This window comes from Thalia democratica, chromosome 5, assembly GCF_965202585.1.
Source record: "Thalia democratica chromosome 5, ktThaDemo2.hap1.1, whole genome shotgun sequence".
Lineage (NCBI taxonomy): Eukaryota > Metazoa > Chordata > Thaliacea > Salpida > Salpidae > Thalia > Thalia democratica.
In genome coordinates, this window is record NC_139169.1 from 31,993,521 (window position 1) to 32,011,539 (window position 18,019).

The 18,019-nt window shown below is 26.3% G+C and overlaps 1 pseudogene; it reads right to left on the minus strand.

Moving 5' to 3' along the window:
* Window positions 1-17,100: 17,100 nt before the first annotated feature.
* On the minus strand, window positions 17,101-17,640 carry LOC145836414 (signal peptidase complex catalytic subunit SEC11C pseudogene; annotated as a pseudogene).
* Between the last annotated feature and the right edge of the window lie 379 nt (window positions 17,641-18,019).

The following is an 18,019-nucleotide window of genomic DNA, read 5'->3' on the forward strand; positions in this document are numbered from 1 at the left end:
AAACAAATTTATCAGTTGATTCATTACATATGCCACAATTTATTTTACCACTTGGTTTTTGTGTGGTTTTCTTTAAGGTTTTGTATACATTTGGTGTATATAATCCACTAACTAGAAGTGCAGTTGACTCATCAGCATAATTTTGGTGACTTTGACAATCTTTTTTACAGGACTTCATCCAGCATTGTTTACAGGCAGAACACTCAATATACCTCATATTTTTACTGCTCCAAACAAATTTATCAGTTGATTTATTACATATGCCACAAGTTATTTTACCACTTGGTTTTTGTGTGGTTTTCTTTGAGGATTTGTATGAGAAAACTGAAGCTGTAACAGCGGGTTTTGACATTGCATCACGTGCCATCTCTTTTCCTTCAATAAAACTAATTGTCTCATTGACATTTTTCTCATCTAGATTTTCCCATCCTAGCACATCTTTACGGGTATCCTCATTGGCTAAACCTGTTACCATGACATCTTTTAGGATTATATCTGTAAAATCTATCATTTGATTACAGCCATCCTTTGGGCATTTACATGTGTACGAGCATGTACTAGCTTTTCCCTTTAAACGTGCAGCAAATGATCTAGTGTTTTCAGTCAAATCCTGTCTTGCACTAAGAAAGTCTGATCGTCGTACAACAACTGAAACAGGAATAAATGCAAGCTGCTTGATCATCCTTAAAAGCTCTTGCTCACTTAAATTTACTACATCTTCATGTCCCTTCAGAAGAGCATCGCCTAGATCTTCCTCACAGCACTGGTACAGTTGACGGCCTTTTTCTACCTCTGTCATCTCCATGCTATCTTTAAAAATAGTCCACTTTTGTACAAATATATTCCAATCCTCTTCATTGCAGTCTGTCCCTATTCGAGGACGGTCCATCTTTGGAGGCTTTGGTTTTGAAGAATTTACATGAATGTGAACGCTGTTGTGAATGATAAGCAATGGGCAACTACAAAAAATCGACGTCTGGTGTTTCATATGTGCAATTCTCAAGAGGGCATTTAATCACAGGCATTTTTGATACAATTTAGCTAGACTTTATCATAGATAAATATATCTTTCTTGGTTGAGTTTATTCAAAAACTAATTACAAGAATGATAAAGTCTGTAATGCAAAACATAATGAAAACTAGGTAAATACTTATACAATACATACAATCTTTCTTTTTTTTTTTTGCAAAGTTTTGACTATATGTAGATATAAGGCTGTAATAAGTTTTAAAATATACTGATTTTTAGTAAGGTTCAAATTTCACTTTTAATAGTTTTATTTTTCTTTTTTTTATCATCTTTATTTTCTTTACTAGATACACAACTATGTTTCTGATTTTTAAAAATACTTATATTTCATAAAATATTACATATTATCGGAACATAAGTGACTAGTAAATTACAATAAGTTATACAAGACACACACTTTCAAAAACACTAAATATATTTCGATCAATTCTCTTCAGTAGAGTACAATGATAACAAATGATAAGATTTTACACACTTATATAATAACCAAGTAATCAAGTAATTAAGAGATTAATAAAAGACAAAGCAATTTGTAAAAGTTAAAACAAAATAAGTCCATTTTCGTTATAATTGATTTACAGTAAAACTAAACATGAATAATATGAAAACAATTCTTATAAAGTTTAACGAAAATAAATAAACAGTATAGTCAAAATCTTTTTGCTTACATAAAACAGGTTTCCTTAACAAAATACAAATGGCTTCTAATTTAATCAAATCAAAAACATTGCTACAAATTTTAATAATTTTAAATCTATCTATATTATAATTGTTTGCACAAGATGGATTACTAACTAAATGTTCTGAAACAGATGAACGTTTAGATGCCTTTAAAACCTTAACCGGAATATCATCTTTCTTATCTAACAGGCAAAAATTCTCTACACATTTTGGTATGTGTTCTTTTATTCTCTTCCTGAGATGTCTAGTTGTTAATCCAATATAACTTGCTGTACAACAGCAACTGTACTGGTAGATTACCATACTTTTATTTAACTTTGATACTGGATCCTTACCACCTGGTGTTATTAGTGATTTAGAGGTAAAATCAATTCTAGGGTTCGCTGCATAATAAGTATTTCTTACTAATTGTCTAATTTTCTTTTCTAACATCTCTGAGCTTTTATTAATAAATGGAATTTTTAAAGTAACTACACATTTTTCCGGTCCAATTGTTTTTATTCTATCCAAATTTTTTACATGTAAATGAATTGTTTTCTTAACTAACTCTTGTGGGTAACCGTTTTTGTTAAATAGTGTTTTGATTTGTTTGATTTCACTTAACAGTAACTCCGGAGAACAAATTTTGTGTGCCCGATGACATAAAGTTCTTATTAAATTTACTTTTCTCTTTAAACTGCAGTTTGATTCAAAATTTAAATAACATCCTGTAAAAGTTTTCTTTCTGTAAACCGAAGTTAAAAATCTATTTTCTTTTCGTTTAATTTGTACGTCTAAAAATGCAAGTTCACCATTGTTTTCTTTTTCTATTGTGAAGTTTATAGAATCATGAGCATTATTTAAAATATTAAAGAATTTATCCATAGTTTTCTCGCTTTTAAGTAAAACAAAGCAATCATCCACATACCTTAGATACAATAAGTTATTTTTGAACGCAAGAACAACTTTTAATTCAATATAACCCATAAATACATTTGCTAATGTTGGTCCTAAGGGGGATCCCATGGCTATCCCGTCTTGTTGTGAATAAATTTACGAATTAAAACTAAACTTGACACAAGAAGTTGCAAGTTTCAAAAGTTTTTAAAATTAATTCTGCTAATTGTAGGTTTACTTAACTTAAACAATGTATTAACACAAATTTCAATAACATCTTCCAACGGTACGTTAGTAAAAAGACTTTTAACATCAAAAGACGCAATAAACGTATTACTAGCTTCCATTTCTTTAATTTTGTCTACAAAAGTAAATGAATCCTTTAAACAATATGACGAGAAGTGTTTTAAAACTGGTTCAAGACACGAGTTTAAAAACTTTGCCAACTTATGTTGTGCTGAGTTAACCATAGATAAAATGGGCCTCAAAGGAATGTTTTCTTTATGAATTTTTAGTAAGCAATACAAACGTGGGGTAACTGATCCAACTGGCTAATTTATTGTATCTAAGGTGTGTGGATGATTGTTTTGTTTTACTTAAAAGCGAGAAAGCTATGGATAAATTCTTTAATATTTTAAATAATGCTCGTGATTCTATAAACTTCACAATAGAAAAAGAAAACAATGGTAAACTTGCATTTTTAGACGTACAAATTAAACGAAAAGAAAATAGATTTTTAACTTCGGTTTACAGAAAGAAAACTTTTACAGGATGTTATTTAAATTTTCAATCAAACTGCAGTTTAAAGAGAAAAATAAATTTAATAAGAACTTTGTGTCATCGGGCACACAAAATTTGTTCTCCGGAGTTACTGTTAAGTGAAATCAAACAAATCAAAACACTATTTAACAAAAACGGTTACCCACAAGAGTTAGTTAAGAAAACAATTCATTTACATGTAAAAAATTTGAATAGAATAAAGACAATTGAACCGGAAAAATGTGTAGTTACTTTAAAAATTCGATTTATTAATAAAAGCTCAGAGATGCTAGAAAAGAAAATTAGACAATTAGTAAGAAATACTTATTATGCAGCGAACCCTAGAATTGATTTAACCTCTAAATCACTAATAACACCAGGTGGTAAGGATCCAGTATCAATATTAAATAAAAGTATGGTAATCTACCAGTACAGTTGCTGTTGTACAGCAAGTTATATTGGATTAACAACTAGACATCTCAGGAAGAGAATAAAAGAACACATACCAAAATGTGTAGAGAATTTTTGCCTGTTAGATAAGAAAGATGATATTCCGGTTAAGGTTTTAAAGGCATCTAAACGTTCATCTGTTTTAGAACATTTAGTTAGTAATCCATCTTGTGCAAACAATTATAATATAGATAGATTTAAAATTATTAAAATTTGTAGCAATGTTTTTGATTTGATTAAATTAGAAGCCATTTGTATTTTGTTAAGGAAACCTGTTTTATGTAAGCAAAAAGATTTTGACTATACTGTTTATTTATTTTCGTTAAACTTTATAAGAATTGTTTTCATATTATTCATGTTTAGTTTTACTGTAAATCAATTATAACGAAAATGGACTTATTTTGTTTTAACTTTTACTAATTGCTTTGTCTTTTATTAATCTCTTAATTACTTGATTACTTGGTTATTATATAAGTGTGTAAAATCTTATCATTTGTTATCATTGTACTCTACTGAAGAGAATTGATCGAAATATATTTAGTGTTTTTGAAAGTGTGTGTCTTGTATAACTTATTGTAATATTACATATTAAACATTTTTTAAGAATTTAAGGTGTTGAAGTTTGAATTGTTATTATTATTATTATTATTATATTGTCTATTGTGCAATGTTGGACTCAGGCATCAAAATCTGAACTACTTAAACGGGACACACAAAAAGATAAAAAGAAAATAAACTTATATTCAACACTTTAAAATAAATTATATATATATTCAAAAATTAATTTAAATGGAAACACAAGTTAACACAATATGATATACAAATGAACTAAATTATAAAAAAATTCATTTCAAAAAATTCAAACTTATATCACTTAGTAGACACAATAAAGAAGTTTTTCTAAAATCATCGCTTATAAAACAAAATTCATAATTACAAAATAAATAAAACTAAACTAATAGTTTGTAGGGGGGAGGCGAAGGAAAAAGATTTTTTTTTTCTTTTGTTTATAGTGGAAAATTAGTGAATTTTACTGGTATGTATTGTATTTAAATCAAATATTTTTAGCTTTAAACGAGATTGTTCAACCCTCTCACAAGATACTATATCCTGAGGTAGTCTGTTCCACATAACTTTTGCTCTGTGAAAAAATGCGCCTTACCATTGACTTTTTGAAAATCATGTTTACATTTTATTTTCAAATTATTTCCTCTTAGTTGATATTTGTTTTGGGAAAACTTAAAAACTGTTTAAAAAACCTTTTATATTTGCCATTGATAATTTTGTAAAGAGTTAATAGATCAAAATCCCATCTTCTATATTTCAGTGATTCCAAGCCAAATTTAATCATTCTATCATTATATGATGTGTAAGATATGTTGCAACGATTACAAATAAGACAGGTAAAACTCCTTTGCACAGATTCAATTTTATTAATGTCCGTTTTTAAATAGGGGAACCAAATTTGGGTATTAAACTCAAGTTTAGGGCGAACGTATGTTTTAAATAGTTTTGTTAGAATTGAAGCAGAATTAGTTTTAAAACTTTTTAATATTTGATAACATGAAGTTTGTGCATCCTTATATAAATAGTTGATATGTTCATTTCCTTTTAAATTTTAGGAAATATAAATTCCTTAATCTTTAAAAACTTTAACTTATGGTAACTTAGTGTTATTGATTAAGAGGTCAGTTGGAGAAAAATTTTTTTGTTAATGGTTAGAATTTTACATTTCCTAGGATTTAAGTTTAGCTTTCTTGTTTTTAACCATATGTAAATATTATCTAAAGGTAGTTGTAAAGAAGTATTTGACTGACCAAAGATTTTGGCATCATCTGCAAATAAGCTTAACTCACTTTTAATATTAATGTTTGAACAAGTATCATTAATATAAATTAAAAAAGAAGGGGACCAACTACACCACCTTGTGGTACTCCACTGTGAATTTTTAAAGATTTGAAAAGCGTATTATTGAGGAGTACTCTTTGTGATCTATTATTTAAAAAGTTATCAAACAGGTTAATTAAGTTTTCATGTAGCCCATACTGATTTAAAAATTTTAATAATATTTTGTGCGATACTGAATCAAAGACTTTTTGAATATCCGTATAAACTATTTTAGTAAATTCATTTTTGAGATAAGTAACTAACCAAGAATGTAAGCATGTTAACAGTTGAATGGTTGATGAGCGGTTTTTGACAAAACCATACTGTTTGTTAGTTAAAAATTTGTTATCAAAGAGGTGATTGAGAATTTTTACAGATACAATATGTTCATAAATTCTTGAAAAGCCACTTGTTAGAGATATTGGTCTGCAATTTAACGCATCTTGTATATTACTTTTCTTGTGCACTGGAATAATAAAAGATGTTTTCCATTGTTTTCGAACATCAGATAGTTCTAGAGAGCAATTAAATATTAATGATAGTGGAAAAATTATTGATTGGATAACATGCTTCATATAATAGGGTGGAATGTTTTCTGGCGTTCTAGTGATTTATCTTTTAGGTAGTTAATTGAACTTTTAATGTCTTCATACTTTATGAAAAAATTTTGAATTATACTACAGTTCTTTTGGGGTAGCTTAAAAAACTAATAACTTTCGTATTTTTTCAAAACTTTTTGAAAATTTATATTAAAAATGTGGCTATTTCAAAATCTGAGGTTACTAATTTGTTTTTATCATTATCATATTAGAGATGTATGGAACTATTTAACTTAAGTTTAGATTTCACGTAGCTATAAAACTTTTTTAAATTTAAGTTTTTGCAGATTTTGTTTTCATATTCAAAATTATATTTTTTAACAGCTAATTGATATTCTTTAGACTTGTTTTTATATTTATCAAAAGTGATTTATTTGTCTTACTTTTTTGTATAGATTCGCTTTTTCTTCTAATAACTTTTTTATATGAGATGGATATTTTTTTTTTGTTATTTTTAGAATAAATTGGAACAAAACGTTTAATTGGGATTTGGATTAAGCTAATGAATTGGTCGTAGAATTGAATTTTTAAATAAAGAGGTCTAATTACTTTTTGACAAGAAATCATTGATGCTTTCAAAATCTGCTTTTTTATAGTAATTTGAGACGTTTTTAGCAATAGGTACTATTTTATTTTCAATTTTAATTTTTAGTGAAAGCAAGTTATGGTCACAAGTGTTTGTTAATGGAAAATTAATTTAGTGTGATATGATTCTATCTAGACCAAAATAATTGCAAATTATGAGATCGAGAATGTTACCACTCTTATGTGTTGGACTTTCAATTACTTGGGTTAAAAAATTGTCTGACAAAAATTAAATAAACACTCATGGGGTTTATTGAAATCTGTGCTAGGAATTCTCCAATCCATGTTTGGCATATTAAAATCCCCAAGAATATAAAAAGAACACTCTTTTGGAAAAACCATTTTAATCATTTTTATTACATTTTGAACAGTCAGTGGAGGTCTCGCAGACAGTGGAGGAAGGTAGACACAACAAAATCTTAGTATTATCTTTTTTAAAATTACATCTACCTATAGGTATTCAAAATTGATGTTGCTAGTAGAGATAGAATCGTTTTTAACTTTTATAATTTTAAGCAAATTTTTGAAAATGATAGCAACACCTCCACCCCTACTAGACCTATCATTTCGGTAAATGTTGTAGTTAGAAGGACACACTGTGGCATCGTTGACCTTATTAGTCAACCATTTTTCAGTAAAAAAAAATCAATATTATTCAAATTTATATACTTCTCTAAAATATAAAAATTATTTGAAACTGATCTTATATTAGTGTAACCAACTTTTAAATATCTGTTGTTACAATTTATATAGGAAAACTTGTTAGCGTTAAAATTAGTCCTATCAGTTAATAAATTTATATATTTTGTAGACTAACGATTTCTTCCACTATTCCCAGATATCCTGGGATCGGTAACAAAAGGGCTGTCTTCTTAATTCAACTATCTTGTTGTTCCTTATAACATATTTTATGTTTAACTTTTTATCATCCGCGATGGCTCGCTTTATTTTAACTTCTTTTCTCAAGGCTCTAAATGCTTCACTTTCCAAGAAAGTTATGTCAGGGTTAATGTAGACTTTTGAACTAATTTCACCATTAAACATTTTCAAATCTCTCAGCCTTAACAGTCTGTGTTTGGATGCTAAATTGTTTAATTTGATTACAATGGGTTATCTGCAATTTTACCAACTCGATAAAGTGACTTAAATTCTTCTTTTTTCATTTTATTTTCTCCTAATACTTGTTGAATGTTTTTTAGATCATTTTTGCAATTTTTTAGTGCTCTATTAGTTGGATTTTTATATTCTGGAATGTTAAATAGTATGTCATTTAAGGCCTTGTTTTCTTTTAGTTTTTGTTCATTTTCAGCCTCTATTTTTTCTGCTACTAAATTCAATTTGGTACTAATGTTTGTGATAATTTATGTTGGTTCACTTTTCTACATAGCATCAGCATATTTTTAGAATTTAGTTTCAAACTTGTCAAATTTAGAAGAAAGTTCATATCTATATTCTGAGAATTTTTTTTTTTAATTCTGTAATTCTATTTTAGACATTGTCTATTCTATTACTATGCATCAAATTTTTGTTACAGCTGAATTTATCTTTTTGTATCTGATCAATGTTATTTTCAATGATCTTGCTTTTTTCATTATAATCTTCCTTCAACTTAAGCATCTCAACTAAAAAACGACTAAATTCATTGTCCTTCTTGCTTCCAATTGCAATCAGTTTTTCTTTCAGCTGTTTTCCAATTTTAGAAGACTCAACCAATGCTTTTGTTTCAGCTTCAACAGACATTTACTTTTTTAAATTAAAAACTTTTCTTATTCAATATTTGTGAAAAATATTTGTTATGAAACAAGTAGTAATTTTTTTTTACCTGTGAAACTTTCCTTAAGTTTACTAATTTAAATATTGTTTAATAAATTATTCGTTTGTTTAATAAGCGTACTTTTATTTTTAACTATTAAACTTAGCTTCATATCATAACAATGAATGAACCAAATGAAAAACTTTTCATTAACAAAAAAAAGTTTTAAACAACTTTCTGATAACCAGTTTTTATTTTCAAAAACTATACTTAATTCTTTTTCAAAAGCCTAACTGAAACCAATTATTTGTTAAACAAAAAAAATATTTATACGTGTAAACCTGAATTGGCTGTTTGTAAATATGTTGAGAACCGTTTAAATGTCGAGTAGCAAGTAAAAACAAATTGGGGCTCAACAAAAAGCCACTCTTTATGATAGTTTTAGAAAATCAACAACTTTCTACAGCAAATATCAACTCTTAAAGACTAAAATCTGTAACCCACATAAATTTAATGGTATGCTTATAATGCAGTTTAATATCACACATTAAACCATAACAAATAATATTAATAAAATTAACTTAACTAATACTAATCCTTAATATTACTGAGGCTTACTCTATTTAAAACTAAGTATAACAATAAATGATCATATTGTATTAAAGAACAATTGCAAAAACAAACAAAAATACAACAAACATCATACTTTACAAAATATATCTAATGTGCCTAAAACCTTTACAGAACAATTAAAGTCAAAAGGATTATACTCTAAGAATGTAGAAAATCATATTACATTTGAATGTTTTAAATCGAAATAAAAATTGCTTATAAGAATTAACATTAGTTTAAAACAACTTTACACTACACAGCAGGGGCGTAGCGTGGGGAGGGACGCTGGCGCATGCGTGCCACCCAAAAAATAAAACAAAAGAAATAAAAAAAATGCAATATCTTTATCCTTTATTTGTTTAATTTTTCTGCTTAATTTGCCTTTTTTCAAATATGTTTTTCTAGTATTTGAAAAGTAAAACGAAATTTCGAATACCAATTAGTGACAAGTTAGGGAAATTACCCAGTATACTGATTCGGTGCATAATTGCAAATGCGCACCGATGTTGATGAAAAACTCCATAAGGAAACATTTTTTAACTTTATTAATTTCATAAGATTTTAGACTCAAACAGTACACAACTAGTTAGTGCACCGCAGTATTATAATCTTATGACAAATTTTTTTACAAGGACGAATGCTAACATTTTGTTAACAAACCATAAAGCTAAACCAGTTTTATAGTGATAATAAATCAAAAACAAACACATTGTTGTAAAAATAGCAATAAAAAACTGCTAATAAAATATAAATAAATTGATAATAAGAATAAAAAATATTAATAACATAATTTTAAAGAAAAATAACAAAAAACAGAAAAAAAGTAAAATAATGAACTAAAATAAATAATAAACAAACAGTTCATTCGGTGATTACAGTTTTAATCTCACTATACAAAAAGTATTGTTTTAATTATCTAAACTTAAAATTTTTATAAAAGTAGTTTCTTTTTTTATTAAGATAAGAAACAAATCAAATTTTGTTATTCTATCAGCCATAAAGTTTTAAAATTAAACAATTTTTGTAGCAAGTTATTTTAAAATTTCTTTAGTCACATCATGAATTAGTTTACAGCAACTTGTATAAGAAAATTTTTACAATCAATTTTTAATCTAAAAAACATAATAGATTAATTTTAAATTTAAATTTATTTAGTTTCAAATCAAATTTTAAATGATATTTTAAAAAAAATCTTTTTACCAACTGTTTGTAGTATTTAAAAAATGCTATTCCTTATTTTTAAAAGCATTGAAAAAGTTAGCCTTAAAAGATTTATCATTTAAAAAATTTGTTTTGTATCAAAAACATTAAGTAAAGTTTTTCCACACAATCAGGATTTTGTTAAGTTTTGGAAAACTTTAGTGTGTCTCAGTAAAAATCAGGATAACTCAGAATGTTTTAAGTATTTTTAAGCTCAGGCTGACTAAGGATAGATTTGTTTTTTTTTTTAACTCAGGGTAGATTTAGTGGTTTTAAAAGCTTTGTTATAAAGCCTAGTTTCTATAAGTTTAAAAACAATAAAAAAAATCTTAAACTAAAACATAAACTAGACATAAAAAACTAACTCAGGACAGTTATTTTGACTCAAAGAGTGGCAAGGCAATCCTGATATCTTCAAAGTTTTTTTTTTTGTTTTTTTTTGTAAAATATGTTTTATTATACTAAAGAAAAAGTAAACACTTGTTTTTATTAATTTTTAGCATATATTTTAAAAAATATGCAAAGTGATATTGTATGAAATGTTGCAAGTCTAAAAGTATGTCAGATAGTAAAATTATCTGAAGTTTAAAAGTTTAAACTGAAAAATAGCAGACCAAAATCAGATATTGCTATTACTCAAGAGTCAAGACTGCAGTTCAAGTGGTATGAAATTTCTTTTTTTAATTTTGTTTACATTATAAAGTTTCTTCATTTGTTAAGATTTGTTTTTACAGTATTATATTGTAATGTAGGTAAAATTGTAGAAGTTAAAAAAAAACTAGCGCTTTAGATTTCTTCTACAAAAAATTAAAAAGTTTATAACTATCAATTTTAATAATGAAGATTTAACATTTTTATATATAAGATTAAAATAGTATATTAAAAGCTGCAACAAACTAAAAGTATGAGTTATTTTAAGTTTAATACAGTTCTTTTTTGCTGATATAAAATATATATTGAACATTGTTTAGAAATTGCTCAGAGAAAAATGTTTTGAGGTATTAATTGTTTTATTAGTTGACTATTTATTTGTAGTTTAAGGCCATAGGGGGGGAGGGGGGTAAGCCATGTTTTTTAGAAGTTGATCTTATTTTATAGGTTTTTTTAAGCTTTAAGATGCTTTTTATTGTTTTAAAAAATTCGAATTATTTTTTGAGATATGACCAGTCAAAGTCAGGCCGCATAATAGGTTCTCTATGGGAAGGGAAAACTAAAACAGCGAAAAAAGGCTAGTTTGTTTAAAATCTATCTCTTAATACATTTTTAAAGCAATCTTCTTCAAACTTTAAAAGTTTAATTTTTATACAATAACAAAAAAAACCTTACCTGTGAATTTAAAAATTTGTAGTAAAAATTAAAATAAAAAAGAAGACTATTTTTTTTTTTTTTTATAAAATTTTTATTTATTTTAGTTATCTAAATTCATAAGTATTTTTTTTTCTTGTAATGTAAGGAACATTTACTAAAATTTGAAGAAGATTGCTTGAAAAATGAAGTAGGAGATAGATTTTTAGTATTTTTTTAAATTTCCGAGAAAATTGACCCCGAAAAATTGCGGCACAAAAGTTTTAATTTAGGGGATTTTGTGAGAAAAATATTTGCACACCCCCTGACTAAAATACACGCTACGCCACTGCTACACAGCAAAGTACAAATGTCTATTTGTACAACATGTTAGCAGCAGCAAGGTTGTCTAAAATAAATTTCACTTCGATAACTCATAAATTTAGCTGAATATAACCTAAGAAATATTTCAGCAGAGTCACTTTCTACCAACTATAACTTTTTTTTCACATAACCCATGATTCAACTAAATGGAACAGCAGTTAATCTTTCTGCCATTTAATTACATTTAATCTTTCTGCCATTTTTAAATAATATTTAACTCTACCCTTTTTCTACATTTTATTAGAAGATATACACCACCCATTCTTCAAAAACGTAAAAAAGTAAAACATATCAAAATGTAAATTGGTCTTAAAAATATTAAAATTTATTTTTATAAAAACATTTAAGGAATATTAGAGAAAAATAAATTAATAGACAATTTAAAACAAGTGGTTTCTTAGTTTTGAAAAACAAATTAATTTTAAAAGTTAAAAACTTTTTTTTTCAAAAACTTTAATAGATTTTTTTTAATTTTAAAAATAATGTTAAATATGTGTTAAATCCTACTATAAAGATTGCAGCATTTGAAAATTAGGAAAACATGTAAAATCATAAAAAAAGTCACTCAAATGTCTATTTCCTATGATACAAATTCCTACAAACTTCAGAATGTTACTGGCCTTTAAAGTTATAGATGCTAATAAAAATTAAATTATTTCTATTATGCTATTATGATTTAAAAGACTTACAAAATTATAATATACATAACTTAGACTGTAAAATGGTCACCAATTTTTTTGAGTTATTCATACTAAAACTTTGTTAGTTCTACTGTGACTTTGTGGACTAAATTTTTCATTTCTACTTGGACCTTTCAAACTAATCTTTGTCAGTTCTACTTTCACTTTGTGGACTAAATTTTGTAAGTTTTGTTCTAAATTCGTGTACTTGAAACTTTTTCTGTTCTACTTTGATTTTTTTGACTATATTTTGTCAAATCTATTATGACTTTGTTGACTAAAACTGAGAAAAACCTTTTCTGACTTTTTTGAGTTAATTTTGTCAACTATTGTCTGGATTTAATGACTTAAATTGTGTCTTGTACCTTTATAAAAAAGTTTCACTTTCTTTTTGAGAGTAAAGCATTTTAATTATGTCAATGCCTCTTGTAATTTACTTTTTAATCTTCTTGTTGCATTATATTACCCCTCATTACCTGATGTTTTTTTTTCAAGTTCCTATGTCATTGTGGTTATAATTAATCATAAAGGACTTTTATAAGGGCTTGTGAGTGTTGCTTCTAAAAAAAATTAAATAAAAGCTATGTTGTAAAATTTCTCTGAATCTACTATTAAATAATATACACTAAATAACAAAAATGACAAAAGTTTCAAAGTGTGGGATAAATATGTGACAAATACTTCCTTAAAATAAAAATTATAAACAGGTAAATATGTTAGTAAAATACTATCTTGGTCTTATTAAACTTTTTCTTAAAGACTGATGGTTTCTATGTTGAGAATGCCTAGTAACCCACATATAATTGGGGCTAAATTGTAGTACAGTATATAACCACAGTATAAACCATAATACACAATAGCAGTATTAATTTGTTTGATATTAAACAATACTCTATATAAAACTAAGAAATCAATGAATGAGCAAATATTAAAGAAAGCAAATATTGAACATTATACTTTAGAAAATACCATAAATATGGGAAGGCTTAGCGTTTAGCCAACAGATCCTTCGCTCTACTGAGCACAAAAGATAGCTTATTTAAAGATATAGTTCAACGTTTAAAAAAAGCTTACTGTTGTCTAATATGAAAGTTCATTATCGTAAATAGTTAAGTAGCGATGAAACCAATGCGAGTTGGAAAAAATAAATTTAAATATCAGTTTTTAACAGGCATGTTTTCAAGTGTTTATTAATTTATTTTTACACTATACTTTATCAAACTTTCGCTATTTGTACAAATTAGTTATGTTGTTTTTAAGGTAAAATTATCTAAATAAACATTATTTTGTTTAAAAATTACATGTAAAAATCAACCTTACCTATTCAAAATTATTTTATATATAAATTAAAATAAAATAATTGTTGTTTAATAAAACTTATAATTGTGATTTGAAAGTTATAAACAAAAACTTTTATTATTTTTCTACATTTAATGTAAAATAAAACTACACGATTTTAAAATATTTTTAATAAAAGCTTTAGTTAATTTGTGCTTACTAAACTAAATATAAAACTAAGTTATAACAAAAAACACTTATAACATTTAAATAAATGTACACTTATAACTTTTCGTTTTCTATTCACAGTTATTTGCGTATTTAATATAGGGTTTTCTTTCTGAATGACCATTGATTCTAAACTATAAAGGTTACTTAATTTACATCGCTTTAAAACTTTAAAATGTTCATTTATATTTGTGTTTTGACAGGATTTGCAGTTGAAGATATATTGAAGTATTGGGCTGTTTTTGTCGGACCCCAGTCATGTAACCTTTAAAAGTTACCATAAGGTTTTTCATTATTAATTAAAATGTTTTGTTATTATATACTTAATAACATTTTTCGTAAACTGCGGTCCTCGAAAGACTTTTTAGATAAAATACTACCCGACAGCAATTTCTTCTATAAAAATTAGCTAATTACTGTCTTAATGTAAAGTTTTTCATGCACTATAGCTCTGTGTTTTCTAAAATAGCAACATTTTAGTTTTTTTACTAGACTTGCACAAAACAAAGATACTATTTGTTACAAAACTGTATTTGAGCTTTTGTAATTAACACATATTTACTCTTTTAAATTACATAAGAAATAAAAAAAAAATGCTGTTACTAAGTGTTTAAAACTTTAAAACTATCTATCTAGAAAATTATAACTTATCTAAAGTTTATTCTTTTTTTAAATTTATTTAACAAGTTGCCTTTTTATTTCCGTTACAAAAAATTGATCGCATAAAAAGAAGTCATCATTTATAAATAGCATATCAAAAGACATGGGAACAAAATTAGATATCGAAAATCCTTCACGTAAAATTAACTATCTAGACCTAAGCGTCAATCTATACAACCACACATACCAACCCTATAGAAAAGAGAACAGCAAAATCATATACATTAATTCAAAGTCCAACCACCCTCCAGCAATACTGAAGCAAATTTCTAAAATGATAGAAGAGAGACTTTCCAAAAACTCTAGCAATGAAAACCTATTCAATGAAATAAGTAGAGAATACAATGACGCAATAAAGTTAAGTGGCCACAATTACAAAATAAAGTTCAAAGGTGAAGATGATGGAAAGAAACGGCCTATAAAAAAAAAAGAAAAATAGTATGGTTTAATCCACCATACTGCTAATCCATAAAAACAAACATTGGCAAGAAACTTCTCCAAATAATAAACAAATACTTTGGAGAAGACGGTAAATTCAAAAAGTACTTGAACAAGAACAACATCAAATTAAGTTTCAGCTGTTTACCAAACATTGAGACAATCATAAAGAATCATAACAAGAAGCTCACATATTGCAACAAGAATAATGAAGATAAAGCATGTAACTCTAGATACAAAGAGAAATATCCTTTGAAAGGCGGTAACTGTAGAGCAAAAAATGTTATATACCAGGCCACAGTAAAAACTGACAATGCAACTAAATCATATATTGGTCTAAGCGCCAACCAGTTTAAAAAATGAGTGGCAACCCACAGAACAACAATAAATAGCAATCCAGAAGATAGAAATTATATGCAATACAAACAGGCAACTGAACTATCAATATATATCCACAAATTGAAGAACGAAAGTAAAAATTTTGAAATAACTTGGACAATTCTAGAAAAAGAATATAAATCAAGACCCAGAGTAGAAACGTGCAGGTTGTGCTTGAAAGAACACAGGAACAAATTTTTATTATTTTATCGGATTGAAACTAAAACCTAATAGTTTAAATATTAATAGCATTTAAATCATCTGTTAGTTTTTTTTAAGAATTTGTTGTGTTATCGTTCATATTGCATTTAGTTTTTTTTTTAAATTTTTCATATTTATTAATTAATACCAATATTAAGTCCACCTAATTATGCATTTTTCATTAAAATTTGAATAACTAATGTTTATCTTTTTACGCATCAATGAGTTCAAATTCACATTACTGTTAATTACTAAATGTTATTTACTGTTTTGAATTTATTTGACAAGGTCAGCTAACGCTCACCGAAACCAGGTAATACACCAAAGCATTGCATAAACATTTGTTTTATTATATATAGTGTTAAACATTCTAGGCACACAACAATATTTTTTATTCAGAAATAGTACTGTGTTTGTCTTTGAATCAAATTTATTACGGATTTATTGAACAAACTTGTAAAGCAAATTGTTCTATCACCTACACTTAGAGATATTAATACAATGTTTTATTTTTATTTCTAGAGTCATTTTAAAATATCCATTATGATTGGAAGTAAAATTTAATGAAGTATTAAAAGCTATTGTTATTGCTATATTAAATAAAGGTTTAATTTCTAATAACTTTTTAAAAAAGTTAAATACTAAAGTTGTAGATTAAAAGACTTTTTATTGTTACATTCTCGTACGTAATACATTTTTAAAACTTGTTCGCTTCGATATCAAAACAAAATAGCAGCTAATTCGTTATACACTATTATACTAAACTACAATTTTATAACTATGAACGATAATGTAAGTAATCTACATACTTTATCCTTAATTTTATTTAATCAAGCTGCTAATTGACAATTCATTGATGTTTTAAAACATTAAAAAAATATATGAGTTCAAGTAATGTTTTTGTTTAATCTCTAATTTTATTTTTGTTCAGACACACAAACTAATTATAACAAGTCACTACATAAAGTTTCCAAAAATTTCTGTCTGAAGATCTTTAACCCTACTTTAGACGTTTTTAAATCAAAGTTAAACTAAATTTAAGTATCTATAGATATAATTACTTAATTTATTAAGGAAAAGGTGCGACAATAAATTAAAATAATTGTTTAAATCAAACATTTAAAACGTTACTTGTTCTTACTTGTACGAATTAAAAGTAAAGGAAGAAAAGATTATCACCCAAATCAGCTCTTGTATAAAATCTTTGACGAAGTTGGTTGCCATGCCAATGTAGGGCACGCGACCCTTCACTTTACCAATCACGTGATCAGCATCCAACTCTAGTTGTCCCTCTCCGTACAAACCTATTTCATTTTTATTGCTGTTGTCTCCTTTTGTGAACAGCTTCACTTTTCCATTAATTTCGTATATTCCAATGACCCTGTGAACAATCGGGGTGTCTGTTCTAAACACAATGACGTCATTGACTTGAATTTCGTCTCCCTCGTGATTTATTAAAATAAGAGCGTCTCCTGCGTTAAAACTGGGCTTTATGCTTTCATCGCTGACAATGTGGATTGGAAAGTAAAGACCAGTGACAGACTTGACTCCTTTTAAAAATATCATTACAAGTACAATTATTATCAAGTATTTTAACACTTGGTAACACATTTTACGCTTGGTCATCTTTTTGAAGTTTTTAAAACTTATTTCTAACTGATTTGTTGCAAACTCCATTTTAATTTATAAATATGAAAGAAAACCCTTAAATAAAAGAAATAAACTTATTACTCAATATCTAAATTAACATTATTTAAATGATTTTTTATATATTAATATTTTTTCAAAATATATTTACTACTCTATTTAAGTGTTTTGTTATAATAAAATGTTTTATTTTCATATTTATAATTCTCAAGGTTACTAAAAAATTATTTTATTTAATCACTACTATTTCTAACTAAAACTTAATTACTTATATTTTGATAGAGCGACCTAACTATCTATTACATAGCATTTGAACTTAATAACAAGTTTATTACAATTCAATAACCTATACAAATTTGAAGTTTAATACAAAAGTTTACGTAAGTTATATTTTGAGTAACTGAGAAAA